This window comes from Rutidosis leptorrhynchoides, chromosome 3, assembly GCF_046630445.1.
Source record: "Rutidosis leptorrhynchoides isolate AG116_Rl617_1_P2 chromosome 3, CSIRO_AGI_Rlap_v1, whole genome shotgun sequence".
NCBI classification, from domain to species: domain Eukaryota; kingdom Viridiplantae; phylum Streptophyta; class Magnoliopsida; order Asterales; family Asteraceae; genus Rutidosis; species Rutidosis leptorrhynchoides.
In genome coordinates this window covers 284,591,653-284,608,039 of record NC_092335.1, presented here as the reverse complement: position 1 = coordinate 284,608,039, position 16,387 = coordinate 284,591,653, and positions in this window count along the sequence as shown.

Genomic DNA, 16,387 nt, shown 5'->3' with positions numbered 1-16,387 from the left:
GGTGAAGAACACCATCGATGCTATTACAGTTTTTTTTCAATTTGTTTGTCGTTTCCAATCAATCTTTAAATTATTTCCGTGTTGTTTACTAACCCTAAAATATATTAAAAACCTGTTAATATGTGGGATTAATCCCTGGTTCGATTTCTGGGTTTTGAGGGAGAAAGGAAATAGGTGAAACAGAAAAGCAGTTAAGTATAAACGTATGGGAATTATAACAAGAAAGACAGTCACAGAGCATTGGTGTAGGATGTTAGCGGGTTCCGAGAGGTCGGGGGTTCGAGTCCCTGGGAGTACGTTATTTTTTTTTGGCCAACTTTATTAAGGTAGTTTTATATTTGTATAATAATTATTATCATTATTATCATCATAAATTTAATTATTATTGTTAATTATTAGTATTATAATTATTAGTATTAGTAATTAACACTTAATATAATTATGATTATGGTAAATGAATTGTTACTAATATTATTATTACTAACAAAATATTAATATTATTATTATTATCATTATTATTATCATTACTATTATTATAAATAATATATTTATTATTATAGCTATAAGTATTAGGAATATTATTAATATATTTTTATAAGAAAAATTATTACAAATTGTGTCATTTTAGTATTATTATGATTATGAATAATATTAGTATTATCATTATGATTTTATTATTAACAAGACAGTAACTAAACTATATTAATACTTTAATTTGTTTAATGAATACCTTTAATTTAATAATAAAATATATATGTTATTAACATAAAAATCATATCACTAATAACTTATATACATATTCATTCGATTAAGGGTATATGTGTTAATAGATATGCAATTGATATAGGTTCGTGAATCTGAAGCCAACCTTATAATTGACCAATGGTGTTATATGTATTTTTACTACAAAATACAGTGTGGTGAGTATATAGTCCCTTTTAAACTTTAAATGTTTTGGGCTGAGAATACATGCGCTGTTTTTATAAATGATTTACGTTATGGACACAAGTGACTAAAATTACGTTCTACATGGGTTTGAATCAAAAATCCCCTAGCTTGGTAACTTTAACTATTGGTTTATGAACTGGTAGGCGCGAATCCTAAAGATAGATCTATCGGGTTTTACACCCCCACCCAGATGTTGTTCTAGTTACTACTAAACTAGAAGAACGGGTGTTTAGTACTTCGAGGTTAACGGATCGCACTTGATTCGGTGCACATATTATTATAACTCAGGGGTACACACTCTTGTTAAGGCTAGTTACCGGGTGCCCACTGCTTGGAATGCTTTTCATACACTTGCGAGTGTATTATGTTTATAAATATGAAATCTTGTGGTCCATTGTTATAACGCTGCTAGCATCAAACCTATATATCTCACCAACTTTATGTTGACATTTTAAAGCATGTTATTCTCAGGTATGAATTAAGTCTTCCGCTGTGCATTAGCTCAAATTAAGGGTATTACTTGGAGTCGATCATCGCAATGGGACCAACTGTTGAAGATTTCGTCCGGGAGGATTAGTCGCGGACGTTTCACAAGAACACGGTGAACATTTGAGAAAGGTGTTAGAAGTATTGAGGAAGGAAGAATTGTACGCTAAGTTTTCAAAGTGTGCATTTTGGTTGGAAGAAGTTCAATTCCTCGGTCACATAGTGAACAAAGAAGGTATTAAGGTGGATCCGGCAAAGATAGAAACTGTTGAAAAGTGGGAAACCCCGAAAACTCCGAAACACATACGCCAGTTTTTAGGACTAGCTGGTTACTACAGAAGGTTCATCCAAGATTTTTCCAGAATAGCAAAACCCTTGACTGCATTAACGCATAAAGGGAAGAAATTTGAATGGAATGATGAACAAGAGAAAGCGTTTCAGTTATTGAAGAAAAAGCTAACTACGGCACCTATATTGTCATTGCCTGAAGGGAATGATGATTTTGTGATTTATTGTGACGCATCAAAGCAAGGTCTCGATTGTGTATTAATGCAACGAACGAAGGTGATTGCTTATGCATCTAGACAATTGAAGATTCACGAACAAAATTATACGACGCATGATTTGGAATTAGGAGCGGTTGTTTTTGCATTAAAGACTTGGAGGCACTACTTATATGGGGTCAAAAGTATTATATATACCGACCACAAAAGTCTTCAACACATATTTAATCAGAAACAACTGAATATGAGGCAGCGTAGGTGGATTGAATTGTTGAATGATTACGACTTTGAGATTCGTTACCACCCGGGGAAGGCAAATGTGGTAGCCGATGCCTTGAGCAGGAAGGACAGAGAACCCATTCGAGTAAAATCTATGAATATAATGATTCATAATAACCTTACTACTCAAATAAAGGAGGCGCAACAAGGAGTTTTAAAAGAGGGAAATTTAAAGGATGAAATACCCAAAGGATCGGAGAAACATCTTAATATTCAGGAAGACGGAACCCGGTATAGGGCTGAAAGGATTTGGGTACCAAAATTTGGAGATATGAGAGAAATGGTACTTAGAGAAGCTCATAAAACCAGATACTCAATACATCCTGGAACGGGGAAGATGTACAAGGATCTCAAGAAACATTTTTGGTGGCCGGGTATGAAAGCCGATGTTGCTAAATACGTAGGAGAATGTTTGACGTGTTCTAAGGTCAAAGCTGAGCATCAGAAACCATCAGGTCTACTTCAACAACCCGAAATCCCGGAATGGAAATGGGAAAACATTACCATGGATTTAATCACTAAATTGCCAAGGACTGCAAGTAGTTTTGATACTATTTGGGTAGTAGTTGATCGTCTCACCAAATCAGCACACTTCCTGCCAATAAGAGAAGATGACAAGATGGAGAAGTTAGCACGACTGTATTTGAAGGAAGTCGTCTCCAGACATGGAATACCAATCTCTATTATCTCTAATAGGGATGGCAGATTTATTTCAAGATTCTGGCAGACATTACAGCAAGCATTAGGAACTCGTCTAGACATGAGTACTGCCTATCATCCACAAACTGATGGGCAGAGCGAAAGGACGATACAAACGCTTGAAGACATGCTACGAGCATGTGTTATTGATTTCGGAAACAGTTGGGATCGACATCTACCGTTAGCAGAATTTTCCTACAACAACAGCTACCATTCAAGCATTGAGATGGCGCCGTTTGAAGCACTTTATGGTAGAAAGTGCAGGTCTCCAATTTGTTGGAGTTAAGTGGGGGATAGACAGATTACGGGTCCGGAGATTATACAAGAAACTACCGAGAAGATCATCCAAATTCAACAACGGTTGAAAACCGCCCAAAGTCGACAAAAGAGCTATGCTGACATTAAAAGAAAAGATATAGAATTTGAAATTGGAGAGATGGTCATGCTTAAAGTTGCACCTTGGAAAGGCGTTGTTCGATTTGGTAAACGAGGGAAATTAAATCCAAGGTATATTGGACCATTCAAGATTATTGATCGTGTCGGACCAGTAGCTTACCGACTTGAGTTACCTCAACAACTCGCGGCTGTACATAACACTTTCCACGTCTCGAATTTGAAGAAATGTTTTGCTAAAGAAGATCTCACTATTCCATTAGATGAAATCCAAATCAATGAAAAACTTCAATTCATCGAAGAACCCGTCGAAATAATGGATCGTGAGGTTAAAAGACTTAAGCAAAACAAGATACCAATTGTTAAGGTTCGATGGAATGCTCGTAGAGGACCCGAGTTCACCTGGGAGCGTGAAGATCAGATGAAGAAGAAATACCCGCATCTATTTCCAGAAGATTCGTCAACACCTTCAACAGCTTAAAATTTCGGGACGAAATTTATTCAACGGGTAGGTACTGTAGTGACCCGAACTTTTCCATGTTTATATATATTAATTGAGATTGATATTTACATGATTAAATGTTTCCAACATGTTAAGCAATCAAACTTGTTAAGACTTGATTAATTGAAATAGGTTTCATATAGACAATTGACCACCCGAGTTGACCGGTGATTCACGAACGTTAAAACTTGTAAAAACTATATGATAACATATATATGGTTATATATATAGTTAACATGATATTATGATAAGTAAACATATCATTAAGTATATTAACAATGAACTACATATGTAAAAACAAGACTACTAACTTAATGATTTTGAAACGAGACATATATGTAACGATTATCGTTGTAACGACATTTAATGTATATATATCATATTAAGAGATATTCGTACATCATAATATCATGATAATATAATAATTTAAAATCTCTTTTGATATTATAAACATTGGGTTAACAACATTTAACAAGATCGTTAACCTAAAGGTTTCAAAACAACAATTACATGTAACGACTAACGATGACTTAACGACTCAGTTAAAATGTATATACATGTAGTGTTTTAATATGTATTCATACACTTTTGAAAGACTTCAAGACACTTATCAAAATACTTCTACTTAACAAAAATGCTTACAATTACATCCTCGTTCAGTTTCATCAACAATTCTACTCGTATGCACCCGTATTCGTACTCGTACAATACACAGCTTTTAGATGTATGTACTATTGGTATATACACTCCAATGATCAGCTCTTAGCAGCCCATGTGAGTCACCTAACACATGTGGGAACCATCATTTGGCAACTAGCAAGAAATATCTCATAAAATTACAAAAATATGAGTAATCATTCATGACTTATTTACATGAAAACAAAATTACATATCCTTTATATCTAATCCATACACCAACAACCAAAAACACCTACAAACACTTTCATTCTTCAATTTTCTTCATCTAATTGATCTCTCTCAAGTTCTATCTTCAAGTTCTAAGTGTTCTTCATATATTCTACAAGTTCTAGTTACATAAAATCAAGAATACTTTCAAGTTTGCTAGCTCACTTCCAATCTTGTAAGGTGATCATCCAACCTCAAGAAATCTTTGTTTCTTACAGTAGGTTATCATTCTAATACAAGTTAATAATCATATTCAAACTTTGGTTCAATTTCTATAACTATAACAATCTTATTTCAAGTGATGATCTTACTTGAACTTGTTTTCGTGTCATGATTCTGCTTCAAGAACTTCGAGCCATCCAAGGATCCGTTGAAGCTAGATCCATTTTTCTCTTTTCCAGTAGGTTTATCCAAGGAACTTAAGGTAGTAATAATGTTCATAACATCATTCAATTCATACATATAAAGCTATCTTATTCGAAGGTTTAAACTTGTAATCACTAGAACATAGTTTAGTTTATTCTAAACTTGTTCGCAAATAAAAGTTAATCCTTCTAACTTGACTTTTAAAATCAACTAAACACATGTTCTATATCTATATGATATGCTAACTTAATGATTTAAAACCTGGAGACACGAAAAACACCGTAAAACCGGATTTACGCCGTCGTAGTAACACCGCGGGCTGTTTTGGGTTAGTTAATTAAAAACTATGATAAACTTTGATTTAAAAGTTGTTATTCTGAGAAAATGATTTTTATTATGAACATGAAACTATATCAAAAAATTATGGTTAAACTCAAAGTGGAAGTATGTTTTCTAAAATGGTCATCTAGACGTCGTTCTTTCGACTGAAATGACTACCTTTACAAAAACGACTTGTAACTTATTTTTCCGACTATAAACCTATACTTTTCTATTTAGATTCATAAAATAGAGTTCAATATGAAACCATAGCAATTTGATTCACTCAAAACGGATTTAAAATGAAGAAGTTATGGGTAAAACAAGATTGGATAATTTTTCTCATTTTAGCTACGTGAAAATTGGTAACAAATCTATTCCAACCATAACTTAATCAACTTGTATTGTATATTATGTAATCTTGAGATACCATAGACACGTATACAATGTTTCGACCTATCATGTCGACACATCTATATATATTTCGGAACAACCATAGACACTCTATATGTGAATGTTGGAGTTAGCTATACTGGGTTGAGGTTGATTCCAAAATATATATAGTTTGAGTTGTGATCAATACTGAGATACGTATACACTGGGTCGTGGATTGATTCAAGATAATATTTATCGATTTATTTCTGTACATCTAACTGTGGACAACTAGTTGTAGGTTACTAACAAGGACAGCTGACTTAATAAACTTAAAACATCAAAATATATTAAAAGTGTTGTAAATATATTTTGAACATACTTTGATATATATGTATATATTGTTATAGGTTCGTGAATCAACCAGTGGCCAAGTCTTACTTCCCGACGAAGTAAAAATCTGTGAAAGTGAGTTATAGTCCCACTTTTAAAATCTAATATTTTTGGGATGAGAATACATGCAGGTTTTATAAATGATTTACAAAATAGACCCAAGTACGTGAAACTACATTCTATGGTTGAATTATCGAAATCGAATATGCCCCTTTTTATTAAGTCTGGTAATCTAAGAATTAGGGAACAGACACCCTAATTGACGCGAATCCTAAAGATAGATCTATTGGGCCTAACAAACCCCATCCAATGTACCGGATGCTTTAGTACTTCGAAATTTATATCATATCCGAAGGGTGTCCCGGAATGATGGGGATATTCTTATATATGCATCTTGTTAATGTCGGTTACCAGGTGTTCACTATATGAATGATTTTTATCTCTATGTATGGGATGTGTATTGAAATATGAAATCTTGTGGTCTATTATTATGATTTGATATATATAGGTTAAACCTATAACTCACCAACATTTTTGTTGACGTTTTAAGCATGTTTATTCTCAGGTGATTATTAAGAGCTTCTGCTGTCGCATACTTAAATAAGGACGAGATTTGGAGTCCATGCTTGTATGATATTATGTAAAAACTGCATTCAAGAAACTTATTTGGTTGTAACATATTTGTATTGTAAACCATTATGTAATGGTCGTGTGTAAACAGGATATTTTAGATTATCATTATTTGATAATCTACGTAAAGCTTTTTAAACCTTTATTGATGAAATAAAGGTTATGGTTTGTTTTAAAATGAATGCAGTCTTTGAAAAACGTTACATATAGAGGTCAAAACCTCGCAACGAAATCAATTAATATGGAACGTTTTTAATCAATAAGAACAGGACATTTCAGATGTCACCATTGTTAACACCTATATCCTTATGAGGTAAGGCTTAGTGTGTCAATAAGATACTAGAAGTAATCTAGCTTTAGGAGGGCGGAGTGTTGCCGATTGATTTTTACCCTCGAGAAATAATCCCTGCAGACCCGGTTCACAAGTGTAGAAACTTGTGGGGTGGCTTAATCAATCTGTCGTCCGTAGAGCGTAAAAGTGCTAGCCGGATGACTTCTAGTGAGAGAAAGTAGAGAGAGAAAGAGAAGTGAAGTCTCAGCTCTCAAAGTTGTTAGAATGTCTGAACTGTGTAAAATGACGACCCAAGGGGTCTATTTATAGTGTCAGATCCACCAGATTGTTTGGGGACACGTGTCAGATGACGATACGTTTTGTTATTCGTGATCCAAAATTTATGCTGAAAGTGCCGTTCTCCGGCTAGGGCTTACAAGCTAGGCGGCCTTCAGGGCTTACGCATGACGGAGCAACCTGTACAGCGGAGAACGCTGGATGGATAATAACACAAAATTGTTGTTTCCAGCCTTCCTGATGTTACTTTTATGCAACCGTTATGCCTTCGTGTATACGATAGGATACACCATTAAGTCCCCCCAGTTTAATGACTTAAGCATTTGAAGAATGATTAAGTCGTTAAACTTTTGATAACGCATGCCAAACCAGCCTTTTCATTGCCTACTTGCATAGGGGAAACATTTTAGACATTAATTGCAGACGAATTTTACTGACATTATGATTATTGCTTTTTGCACAGCTAAAATACCGCACGCGCTGAAACGACCCGTCCTAATCCATCCGGACGAAGTCCATATCAATTATAAATGATTCACAACAGTTGATTACATTGCGAGACACTTGACCTCTATATGATACATTTTACAAACATTGCATTCATTTTTGAAAAGACAATATTTCATTACATCGAAAGTTGATGGCAGACATACCATTTCATAATATATCTAACTATAATTGATTTAATAATAATCTTGATGAACTCAACGACTCGAATGCAACGTCTTTTGAAATATGCCATGAATGACTCCAAGTAATATCTTTAAAATGAGCAAATGCACAGCGGAAGATTTCTTTCATACCTGAGAATAAACATGCTTTAAAGTGTCAACCAAAAGGTTGGTGAGTTCATTAGTTTAACATAAATAATCATTTTCATCATTTTAATAGACCACAAGATTTCATATTTCCATTTCTCATAAACATACGTCCCATGCATAGAGACAAAATATCATTCATATGGATTGAACACCTGGTAACCGACATTCACAATATGTAAATAAGAATATCCCCATCATTCCGGGATCCTCCTTCGGACATGATTTACATTTCGAAGTACTAAAGCATCCGATACTTTGGATGGGGCTTGTTGGGCCCGATAGATCTATCTTTAGAGTTCGCGTCAATTAAGGTGTCTGTTCCCTAATTCTTAGATTACCAGACTTAATAAAAAGGGCATATTCGATTAGACAATCCAACCATAGAATGTAGTTTCGATTACTTGTGTCTATTTCGTAAAGCATTTATAAAAGCAGCGCAGTATTCTCAGTCCCAAAAAAATATATATTGCAAAAGCATTTAAAAAGGGATTAATGAAACTCACCTAATGTATTTTGTAGTAAAAATATATAGAACGACATTGAACAAGTATAAGGTTGGCCTCGGATTCACGAACCTATATCATTTGTATATATATATATATATTAAAACATATAATTGTAATTGAACAAACTTATTTATTATATCTTTAATTTATATATTATGTATGCTCAATTTGTGTGTATATTCATAATGGTTAATATTTTTATAGTTATATTAAAATATCCATATTTATATACATATTTGTTTAATGTTATATAAAAAAAAATCGATATTGTATAAGTATTTTTAAATGTTAGTCTGTTTGATTTATAGATATATGAGATATATTTTAATTATAGTAAATGTAACAAGTATCTTTTATGAAACTAATATTTATTTGTTAAAAATAGTAGTTTTAATAATAATAAGTTACTAATAATAATAATAATAACTTTATTAATAATGATAATATTAATAATAATCATAATAATGATATTGTTGATAATGATACTTATGTTAATGATAATAATACTAATAATGACAATCATAATCATAATAATAATATTATTTATTCTATTAATGTTAACTAAGTTAATGATAATATTTAAGATAATGATAATACTAATTACATTTAATAATAATACTAATTATTAATAATACTAGTTATTAATAATACTAATTATTAATAATACTTCTAATACATCCTACTTCATGATAATAAATATGATAACAATAATGATAAATGTAATACTAACAATAAATAATAATAATAACATTACTATTAATAATAATAATAATGATAATAATAAATATAAAGATTCACAACCTTTGAAGAGACATCTTAAAAAGAATAGCCGCTGCCCGGTTTCGAACTCACGACCTCTCGCACACCCGCTAACACTCAAGACCATGGCTCCATCGCCTGTTTTCTGTTTGTAAAGACCGGTCCTAATCCTCCCGGCCGAAGTCTCCAACAATTGGTCCCATTGCAATGATCGATTCCAAATAATATCTTTAACATGAGCAAATGCACAGCGGAAGACTTAAATCGTACCTGAGAATAACATGCTTTAAAAAGTCAACATAAAGTTGGTGAGATATATAGGTTTGACGCTAGTAGCGTTATAACTATAGACCACAAGATTTCATATGTAAACATTTTAATAATAAATATTCTAAGTGGTTGAGCACTTGGTAACCATACTTAACATTTAATCACGTCGCATATTCCCTTTAATATGAAATCTTACTACACTGTACCAAGTATAGTCACGAAACGAAGTACTGTGCAACCGTTGAATACTGGTCGTCCAGTCCGGTTGGGGTTGTCAGGCCCGATAGATCTATCAACAGGATTCGCGTTTACAATACCGCTGTAAATATTAGTTACCAAGCTACAGGGAAGTATGCCAGTGGTACAACTCAACGTAGAATATATTTTTCAGTTACTTGTGTCCATAACGTAAAACATAAAATACCTGTATTCTCATCCCGAAATATTTAGAGTTTAAAAGTGGGACTATATACTCACCTAATGTATTTTGTAGTAAAAATACATATAACATCATTGATCAAGTATAAGGTTGGCCTCGGATTCACGAACCTATATTATTCATATGTATATATATTAACATGTATAATATTAATCGAACAAAGTTGTATATATACTTATTATAATGTATCGTTGAATGATAACTTATATATTGAAATTAATATTTATATTTATATATTGTGTTTACATTATTACTTATAATACTTTAAAATATTATTATGCATTATATGTAATTTAATTATTGATATGGTTAATAACATTTCATATAGAAATATATAGTGTGTAATATACTTTTGATATATAATTCTCTTTTGTTTGTAAAATTAATAATTATAGTATTACTAATGTAAAGATAATAATACTAATAATTATATAAAAAAAATATGATAGAAATGATAGTTTTCCTAAAAATGATTCCCATAATATAGTTGTAAAAATACGAATTTTAATAATTTCAATTCTAAATATAATAATCATTTCTCTAATAAGAATGATAATATAATTAATACTATTTATAATAATAATACTTAAATGATAAAATTAATAGTATTAAATATATTAATAATACTTATAAGACTACTAATAATAATAATGGTTATAATACTTAATATTATGATAATATTAATAATAATTACAATACTAATTTTTACTTATAATACTTAGTAATATTAGTAGTAAACAATAATAACAATAACACTAAAAATAATAATAATAATAATAATAATAACCTTTGAAGGAGTGTCAAAAAAAACATACGCCACTGACATGGCTCGAACACAGGACCTCATGCTTCCCCGTCACCTACCCTAACCATTCAACCATCGACACTTTTCTGTTTTGTATCCGTTTTATTTATTTATAACCCATATTAACTGTTTCTATTTCTCCTTCATCCCATCCATAAATCGACCAGAAATCAATAAGTCTCAAAATAATTCTGTAGGTTTTAGTAACTTATAAATAAAACGAAAACAAATTCATCTTAGGTGTTCAAAACAATTCAGTAACCGAGAAATAAAAAAAAAATAATTATTAACTGCTACTGCAGTTCTTCGCAAAAAAAAAATATAATGATAAATCGTGATTTTGATTTAGAGCTCGTTTTAATTAAAACTCACAACATGAAAAAGATCCTAAATACATTCCATAATCTTTTCATAACCTCAATTTAACAGGAAACACCATCATAGACTCGAATTTTTATCAAGAACAATATGTTTAACTTGTTCAATTTAAACTTCGACTCCACAATTCGTCTTTGATAGGAAAAATTGGGTTTTGATAGTTTACAGATAGTTCAAACGAGCCATTTCTAACAGAATTACATTATTAGATTTTTGAATAAAGCTTGAATTCGATATATGGCTATAAAGAAGAAGAACAGGGGTCGTATGGGGTTCTGTTTCCACTTTCTGTTTTAGTTTCCAACAAATTGGGTATCTTGTAAATGTTATTTGATAAAAATGACATGAGACCTGAATAATTCGTCTGATAAATAAGGATTGGAGTCGACAGCTTTTATTCCTCAAAGACAGAAACAAGTAGAAAAAGATAAAACTGATAAGGATGGCTAACAACTTATTCAATCAGTGATTAACATTTAGCAAATAGATAATGAACGTACCAATTAAATACAGTTTGAAAAGGATTGGGACAGATCACACGATTTATCTATATTGTGTTTATATTCCATGAATATATTACTGTATTTATATTTATGTATTTACCATGTTAAATTTTGTAATATTACCTAATAATATAAATCTATTAATAAATTTAAAAATTTTATTAATTTTTAATAAGAATATAATACTAATAATAAGAATAATAAAGTAATGATAATAATTTGTCTTATATTTACATTATTTATAATAATTTAATGATTTTTACTAATACTAACAATATTACTTATAATAATATTAGTAATGATAGTAATAATTAATAATAATAATAATAATACTGATATTAACAATGATAACAATAACAATTCAAATATACCAATTGATATTAATAGTACTTATATTAGTATTAATATTAATATTTATTAAAGTATCAACTATATTTTTAATTTGTATTATATACTATTAATTATATAACATCATATAGTATATCATATAATATCTTTTCTTGAATATATTATTTTTAAATATCATTTATACTTATATCTATATATATATATATATACATATTTAATTACAAACAATTGTTCGTGAATCGTCTGGAATGGTCGAAGGGTAACTGATTATCCAAACATAGATTTCAAGCTTTCTAGACTCAACATTAAGGTTTTTGCTTATCGTGTCGGAAACATATAGAGTTTAAAGTTTAAATTTGGTCGGAAATTTCCGGGTCGTTACAGTACCCACCTGTTAAAGAAATTTCGTCCCCGAAATTTGGTAGAGATTGTCATAAATAACAATAGGAATGTTTTCATGACGAATATGAGGTAATAATATAGTTTTATCATTATTGGAAGATATGGATAAAACTATTCGATCATGTGAAACGTACGAGTGAAGCTATCACAAAAGAGTGAAATGGGTAAATATGAAATTGTTTTAACCGATGACGTAGTTATGATTGATTTCTGGAATTTACGAAAAAAAATCTTCGTAATAGGATCTAGTTCTGCGGCGATTTAGGAAATCAAAATCTTCTTTGATTAATGCAATAATCTGTTCTGATTTTCTCTGTCGGATATATTGCTATAAATCCACCCCCTTCGTTTCCTTGTTCTCCACACCTTTTATTCTTTCTTCCTCTACTCATTCTTAATATGCTCCATCAAATCCTGATTCTTATTATACTTCTAACTTTCGTATCTTTCATTCTTCTTTTTCATTTTCCGCCAGAAGAATCTATTTACTTTTATGATTTTCTTGGAATTATAATGTTTCTTATTCTCCCGTGTCTTTACGTCGCAATACGTATTGATATACACGGTTTGTAGTTTCTGGGTGATTATTGGGTTTTATATCTTCCCTTATACTTCGATGTCCTTGCTTTTGTTGTCTATAATCATTATCATCCACAGTTAATACTCTCTTCCATTTACTGCGATTTATACTCCAATTTCTATTTCGGAGCTTCATTCTTTTTCTTTTCCTCCTTTTCAACTAAGCATCTTTTGTAATGGTCCGGAATTCGTAGGTATGAAATTCGAAATGAATATAGTTAATGTCCTAAGAGAGAATTGGTAATGGCACGATTTTTGATTTGTCAAATTACCAGAATATCCTGGAAAAGACCGAATCATCAAGAGAATATTTTCTTGATATGTTTAGAGATTGGATAGATTGTAAGAGCCGTGTAACAAGGCACATGATGATGGTACTGTGAATCGTCACATTCCATTAGAAACGCAACATGACTTACTGTAATATAATGAAGTTGATCAAGTTTCATTATATTATACTAATTCACGCATCAGTTCCCAACACTGCTTCAAAACATTCATATTTTAAACTTGAAGATTTCAGAATTTAGAAACTACCACAGTTTCTTTTATGTTGTAACGCAGATATTACGGGGAGATAGATGATTGCAGATAGGAATAGTTGTGAAAATATCTTTAGAAATATGGAGAATATGTATAGCGGAAAATATGAAGATATCTTATAGTATCTAAGATAAGATGATGATGAATAATATCATCTGAAAAAGTTTAGAATAAGGAGTAGGGTTCATACTGACGGTTTCAACAGACACTGAATCATTTGCATTATTTGAAGGCAGGTTCATTCCTTGTATTTGTTCTTTGTTTCCTTCACGGTTAGCTCAATCCATTTTTTTTTTTTTTTTTTTTCAGCACTAAATTTTCTATCGAGCGTTCCTAACATTCCCTTCTTTATCATCAAACTTTTGGCCATTTAGGCCATCTAAAATTTTACTGTTTCCTCTGCATTTAATACAGTCATATCTGAATCGTCGATTATCAATCCGAGGTGTTTTTGGGCGAATTGTGTTTTTAGATGATTAAATGCTGATGATAAAATGGCGGAGTATGAAAGGTTCCCCGGTAACGATGAGGAAAACCAATCGTATATATCAAAGTTATAATAAGACTTTTTTTTTTCGAATGAAAGGTCGAAGTTGTTCTGCTGAAGCTGTGACAAAATTGGCTACTTTGAAAAGGAATCGTAAGGTTGTTTTTGCTAATAAATGCTAAAGAATTCGTCGCGGTACGTGTTGAACTATGACTTTTGGTTCAAGAGTTTTTCATGTGTATAGATCTTTTCTTCTGTAGATGAAGTGCGGTCGGTTCAACTTCTCGATTGAGGTATTTTCAAGAATCCTGATAGGTTTGTACGCGGATTGTAAACGTCGAGATACAAATGAGGTTTAGGATGAAATCAAGTGGCAAACTTGAAGATTAGTTTAGTTTCATATGTTATAATCAATATTTTAATTCATTTTAATTGTCCAAAGTTAGCAGTCCAATAGTCCGATTGTACAATGATCCAATATATTCATATATAAATTAAATATATAATATTTGAATTAACTAATACGTATCGTGACCCGTGTACCAGTCTCAGTGTCGATCACAACTCAAAGTATATATATATTTTGGAATCAACCTCAACCCTGTATAGCCAACTCCAACATTCACATATAGAGTGTCTATGGTTGTTCCGAAATATATATATAGATGGGTCGATATGATAGGTCGAAACCTTGTATACGTGTCCCGTTATTTAAAGTGCGTAAAATAAATAACAGAACTTAAATGACAATAAACTAAATTGCGATAAAATGTAATACGGAATTAACAGTTAGCTGGGAACAGTTAACTAGGAACAGTTAGCGTGGAATCCTTAACAGATTTCAATTAGTTAATTCGTGTGTTTCTAACAATTTTTAATTTGTCCAATGTTTCTTCTTTATGCCACTTGTTGGATTCTGATAGATAAAAATCCAAATTTGAAATTGAAATGGAAATGGTAAATCTGGGGTGAACAGATACGTATATCGGTGATTGTAGGTGAGATAGCAAATAACCGTTGAATCAGATTCGAAGAATATACACTGTAACTTATTAATGTGAGATCTAAATATTCCTCGGGTACTACCTACCCGTTAAAATATTTTCATCATTAACAGTTTGTACGAAAGAATTTTTAATTACAATCTTTATGAAAATATACTTGTATATATATTTTCTTCAGATGTAATCATGGATCTAATGAGTCAATAAGATATTAATTTTTTTTTTTTTTTTTTTTGATTTATCGTTAATACTTGATTACATGATCTCTAAAACATTAAAGATTACATAATTACCATGTCGAACGAAGATAAATGAGATAGAACGATAAGTAAAGCGAAGATAATTGATATAGAATGATATGTAAAACGAAGATCATACTCGAAGTACAGATAGTGATATTGAGGTGTGTGATGTTGATATCCGAGGTACAAATTGTGATGTTGAGGTTTACGACGCGGTTGTGGTTGAGGGTGGTATGGGTACTGTCGGTGTTGATGATGGTGGTACGGATTATGCTGCTGGTGCTGCTGCTGGTGTTTGTAACCTTCGCACCATATTCTCCAAAGCCGTCACGCGAGCGCGAAGTTCGTTAACTTCTGCTAGTACACCGGGATGATTGGTGGTTGGAGTGAGCGAATGAACAAGATCTGAAATATGGGATAGTATATAATCGTGACGAGATACTCTAGAAATGAGTGAGGAAATGGTTTCTCGAACAGGTTCGCCGGTAAGCGTTTCAGGTTCATCGCCAAGAGGCAACTTGGTGGATAGAAAGGATTTTCGATGTGGAATGATTTTCAGATATCAGATGATACTTTAACTATATAGAATATATATATGGTCCTAAAGATTTCGTAGGCTACGGAGGAATTTGCGGCATATGTCAGGCAAATCTACAGATATGCTAAGATGTGAATTATCAAATACGCTGAGATATGAATTTGATCTATACACTATCGATGCACTAAATGCAGTAAGACGTGTCTAGACTAAAGAATGATAAGCAGGCAATTCCCTAAGGATGATAAGCAGATGGTTTCTGACTAGATGTGATAAGCAAAACTTTTAACATGCAGACACGGTCAAAGTCCAGACTCACTAATGTATCCTAACAACTACCAGTTAGACACACTACTGCAAGGCCTGGTTCGCTAAGACCAACGCTCTGATACCAACTGTA